A 6352-nucleotide genomic window follows, 5' to 3' on the forward strand; every position below is an offset into this window, starting at 1 on the left:
AACAAGAGATGAAGCACTGAACTGTTCAGGCTTTGTCATGTAAGTGGCAGATGTGCCCTTCACGACTTACATTCATATTGGTGCATCGTCTCGCTGTAATTGGAAGAAGAATAAAGCGTCATTGGCATTCTGCTCAGTCCACTGTGGTGAATTTGATGAGGATGTCACATTAAAAATGCATGTTCCTCATACGTTCTTTGGCCTTTGTCTTTAGCCATGGGAAACAGCGGACACTTATGACAAATAAGGACGGCGCTGACGCTGCCTGAGGTGGATCTCTATATTCGACAGGAAGCATCAGTGTCCTCTCCCAGTGTTGCCTCCTCCACACGAGACCGTGCATTTATCAGCCGCCCGGGCTGATGGAGGAGAGAAGAAATTGGGTCACAATAGAGAAGTTGCATATACTTATAACAATATTTCAAAAGGAATTCAAAGACAAAACAAAATTATTCACCTGATAAACAATGGTTGTACATAAGGAATTACATAAATTCACATTCTCTGCTAAACTGGAAATGTTCAACCGAAGGAGGCATCATATATCTCTGTTTATATAAACATATTTGCAGTAATTTGTTTTGTTTGTAGTAATCTTTGAAGAAACAGCACAGACAGCAAACTGGTGGCCGGCAGCCAACTTTAGACCAGCTGCTGGCTGATCACTTGCAAGACACTTCAGGTCTAACAGATCTTCCATGAATCTGCCACAAATTAGCACTAACTCTGCACTCCTGGGCAGCAAGGGAAATCTCCTGGAACCAAACAGCTCTATTTTGTTTACATAAACATTTAAAGTTCTTCTAGTTCTGCTGCCCATAAAATATCTACCCCAAAGTAGGAAGTAACTAAATACATTTAATTGACTCCTGCCTTCAAGTACAGTTTTGAGGTACTTATTCTTTAGTCTTTCCATTTTGTACAGCTTTATATGTTCACTACATTACTACCACTGCCAGTGTGCATTTTTGTATGAAATATCCAATTACAGTGCTTAAAGTTTTTGTTATGATCTGTGCAATCTACAACTTAAATGAATTCATTTTCAGATTCTGGCTCAATTTTAAAAGATTTCAGCAGCTATGTTGTCGTGTTTTGTCCCCAATCGCAACAACAAAGAGTTCTAAATTTGCTCGGATATGCACTTCTGACTTGCTTCATCTCCGTAGCAACAGCAGCTGAGGCTCATGGGTATTGTAGTGGTTAAAGCCATCTATGTTGACAACTTAACAGACAAAATGTGATTTCCCAGAAATAAAGTTGAAATAATCCAAGCTGGTGACCATAACATACACATTAAGGGAACTGATAGTGGGGAAAATACTTCTGGAAATACTTTGCAACTCTATTAAAATGGAGATAACTACTGTATTGCAACTATTAATGAAATACACTACCATAAATGTAACTCTCACTGGTGAAACTAACCTAATCAGAGGTTAAAGTGGCTACAAAAACACTACAAAAATGGATTATTTTAACACATAATACCCTTTTTCTTTTGGTGAAAGGATATATGTGCATTATTACACTCAAAGGTAATTAAGGCTTGTGTACGGAGAGACTGGAGGGTGCAGTGCTGACCTTCCAATCTTGTCAGACCATGCTGAGATGATCCCGAAAGCATAAAAGGATTTGTTGCTTCTGTTCTCTTGTTTCTGTTCTCTTGTTTCTGTAGGCTGTTCTCTTGATGAATAGGCTACATCAAGAGAAGATCTGGTTAGCCAGAGCCAGGAAAGGCTTTCCAGCCACACGACTACTATCAACACCAGCCTCGTAGGAGGACTGTGGATAAGGGTGAGTCAAAGAGGAACATCCTCATGTCAAATGTAGCATGAAGGGGCAGGCTCTCATATTGCAGACACATTATATTGAAGGTAGGCCTTAATTTCAAATGTTAAAACATGGCTAACATTACATAATGTTTTGGCACATAGCGGGGATACTGGTGTGTTATCCTCATAAATGTGATGATATTGACTTCTTTAGTTACAAATATAATACACTTGTATTGAAAGTACTTTACCTGGTATTAAATAGTTAAATTTACTAAATGTAAAGCTATACTAGCCACCTTGATAAAATATCACTGTTTTTCTATTTCATGTCAGCAAAGTTTCATCTTCTGAGAGTGAGAACTGACAGCATTTCTCAAAGGATTCACTCGAGGACCAAGCAGGCTCCTCTCTGTTCTCAGGGGAAATATAGTTTTGAGTTGAACGTGTGGTATCCATCATGCTGATGAAATGCATAATTAATTCTCATCATTCCCGTAATCCTTCTCCAGACTTGACTGCAAAGATGAAAATTACAAGCTGGGCCCGTGTCAGCTGGCTGGCTGATATCTATTGTAGTTTTCTCACTCAGTGGCAAAGAAATGCAGATGATAAATTGGCAAGGTTACAAAGTATTTACACAAATAAGTTGAAAACAATCGATCCAGTGTACCACACTGTCATACCCTTAGGGATGTGGTTCCCCTGGAAGAATGCACAATCCCCCTGGCCTGGGTTCATTTGAGACGCAGATTGTGTCTGATTGATCAATGAGAACCACTGCTGAGCCATCAATCTAACAGGAGTGGAATAGGAAAAAGGGAACATTAACATGTATAAGCTGCCGTGTCCCGACAATGTCCTCTACCTTGAGTTGGTGGGAAAGCAGCCACCTCTGGGGACATGAACAAAAGTGTTAAGTCTAAGACCTGCGACAGGAATGTGTTATATAAGGACAACAGGGACGATGTCAACATCTCAGCCTCTTTGTGATCTCATCTCTATCACAGCAGAGGCTCCTTATCTCTGTATCTTACTGAAAAAATATATCTATGATGAAGCTGCTGCTACTCCTGCACAGCATTTTTTTTTTTTTGTGCACAGGTTAGAGAGTTAATAATCTCTGAATTGTATAAAACTTGAATATCACCTTCAAATGCCCTCCAGGTAATCATCACTGCAAGCCGCTGATGATAGCATAAAATTGCTGGCACCTTTTTCGACACGTCTGTGCTGCAGTATTTAAGACAAACAGGTGATTAATGAGTGATTTGTGCTGGTATTACTGGTAGACAGATGTTCCATATTGCAGTAATCATTGGGCGGAGCAGTTAAGAACTGTTCATGAAGGTCCTTCTTAAAGAGTGCATTGCCTGAGATCCATTACCAGGCGAACAAATTGTGGTCAAGGATCTGCATGCCAATAGTACCTACAAATGTACACAATAACTACTACTACTATAGTATAGGTTATACTGTATATAATGTATATCATTCTCCTCACGTTGTTTAAGGAAATATAGGATAAAACCTTTTTTGAAAAGAGTTTTGTAGTTACTGTTTAGGCCCTTAAGCCTGTGGATGTTTCTCTGAGATTTAAATTACAACACAAAGTGCCTAATATACAAAGTCACAGATATACAGAAAGCACTGGCCCCCGGCTGGTTAGCTGCCTGTGTGGCCGAAATTAAGTGATACTAAAAACTATTTTTAGTGCTGACCCTCACAGAATTGCACCAATTAAATCATCCGTTCTGACATTGTTACTTGGTACCAAAAATCACACCCCTGGTGAACACCAAGGTAGGGGGCACTGTCATGGCAGAAAAATAAATAAAACTACAATTTCCTCCTTTTGGTAATTACAATTTAGACATATTTAGTACACAAGTCAAAACAAACACCAAGAACATATGTTCTGATTACTTAATAAAAAAGAATGATAATGTCAGTCCCACTTAAATAAACAATTTTTATTTAACTATATAAATGAAGGAAGCCAGAGCCATAAAACCATGTGGAGGGATGGTTGCTAGAAAACTGTTACTACGGCCACAAGCAGCACATCTGAGGATATTGTAAGTTGAAGTGCTTGCCAAAGGGCATCTTGACACATGCTGACAAGGGGCGAGAACAGCATGTCTTGTTAACTTATGCCACCATGATTTTTGCACGTAATCCTGGATGTTAAGTAAGTGACATTCCAGTTGCTCCTCTAACCATTCAGCCACTTTTACAGCATGAAAAGACAGCATTTCATTATACACTGTACATCCAATATTAGCATAAACTGTGCAGTTAATGTGTAGATGTGTTGTTTATGCCGAGAAGTTTATCACTCTTGCCGGTCTATGATAAATAATAGATGAGTTTACAAATTACTACAGATTCTGACATTATTTCTTAAGCTGCAAAATAACTGTGGGGTGTATAAATGTCAGTTTGGGGGATATATGGTATAAGCTTAAATATTGACATTCAGATTGCAGCAGAATAAGTCTTCATAGTAGCCAGGCACAGTAATACTCTGCTCGTGGCATTATTCATTCAGTCCTACAGTCATGCATTGGCGCAGTAGCTAATCTCTGCCCCCAAGGCACTTCAGCTGTAATGCACCTGTTAAAAAATCCACATCCATGTCATTCTGAATTGTAAAAAGATTAGCTAATATTTTATAATAGTTTGGGGGATTTATTGGACACGTGTGTGTTTCTCTCTGGCTGGAAGGCTGCACTGTCACTCATTGGTCCAGTCTTTTCCACTGTGAGGAAGTAGGCAAAGGCTCAAAAAGTTATTAATAATTTGTTTGTGTTTTATGCTTTGAAAATACTTAAAGTAGTCCATGTAATTTTCCAGACATTTATGCATTTGTCCACATTTTAATTCACAAAATGACTGCTGACAAAGTGTTGGCAATATGGTGCAGGAAAGTCTTTTGAAAGCCATTATATGGCCTTGTGTCACAGGTCTGCATTTTGCTGTCTCATTTAATATTTTATATCTATTTTAGGCAGGTACCTGTTTTTGGTCCGTTTCTTCTCAGATCAAACAGCAGGATCATTTCAGAGTGTAGTTTCTTCCTGGCTTTGCAGATATAAACAGGGATGCCTGGTTGTAGTGGCTTACACTTAACTATTCTGTTGCTATACTTAAGTTGTCATTCACAGATGTTGCAGGTAAAACCATCTGAGAAATGTTGGTATTGACTATTTTGCAGCTACTTATAATGTGAACCTTAAAGCAGGAGATCAAAAGAAAAAAACACAAACATTATTCCTCACAGCATTACATTCTCCCCCAATTTGTATTATTTTATATGAATGAAAGTTGTAGGAGATGTGGCTGTGACCTTATGTAAACTGCAAATTTGCAGCTTCAAAATGTTATTGTCAGTAAAACACTTGTATCTGTTTCCCCGTTTGAAGCCCCACTAATCAATTCCCATCACAAACCTGCTTTCCCTCAGGCATTTGTTGCTCAGTTGCTTTTACATTTTTAGGGCTGTTATACTTTACCTTAGGAGTGTTGAAATAAATCATAACAAACAGAAATGAATCAATTGAATCATTGGAGTAATGTCAGTGTATATGTTGCACTGCATCCCGGCTTGCAGGACGCAGCGGAAATTGAAACTAAACGCTGTTGTTAAGTCTTTACATGTCTAATACTTACATATAAACTGTTGTTGCCATTAGACAAATGTGGTCAATTGTTCATTCAATTTTGTTGCTGATATATATACACATATATATAAAATTTTGGTTGCTTAAAACATACAAATCTGCCAGGAAACCTAAAATTAACACTATGGGCTATTTAAAAACATTTACTATATGTGTTTCATTTTTGGTTTCATTGAGCTGCATCTTTAAATAAATAAAAAACATACAAGCAGCACTGTTTCCAACAGAACAGCAAGCAATAAAAATATAAGTAATATTTCTTGATACTCCACATCACTCAACGGGTGGTTGATGGAATTTGAATACTTCTTTTTTAAAAAGTCATATTTCTTTTGGAAGTCAACCATGTGCCCTCGGAATATCTTCACAGAAGTCCTTTTTTTTTCGCTACAAGGAGACAGATTTTGTTTTCTTTTAACTTTAAGTTAACAAGAATAAGAAACCTATAAATCTATTACAGCTACAAGCAGCTCTAAAAACACTGTTGGAAGCTGAAGTCACTTACAAAAGGACACCTTGACACAAGGTAACAAGTGGGACAGGGTTGAGGGGGGGGCGTTGTTAACTTTTTTCACTTCACCAAACAGTTATAGCTGTAGATAAATGTGAAATGTTCAAGTAAATACACTGGAATATCGCCACATCAGGAGCACTCAGCTGTAGGGCTGAGCCATGACGTATTGTGTTGGAAAGTAACCATTCAACATCTCACAAAAGTTGCAGAAGAGCTTGCTTTTGTTGATGAAGTACTGTGTGGATGCTTGTCACTACTGTTGGCATGCAGTAATCACTGATGTACTGTTTTCTTACAATTTTGCTTGAATCAACATGTTTTATGGCTAATACTTACTTCAGAGAAAACACAGTATTGATCAGAAATAGTAATATCTTGAA

Source organism: Thunnus thynnus, chromosome 21 (genome assembly GCF_963924715.1).
Source record: "Thunnus thynnus chromosome 21, fThuThy2.1, whole genome shotgun sequence".
NCBI classification, from domain to species: domain Eukaryota; kingdom Metazoa; phylum Chordata; class Actinopteri; order Scombriformes; family Scombridae; genus Thunnus; species Thunnus thynnus.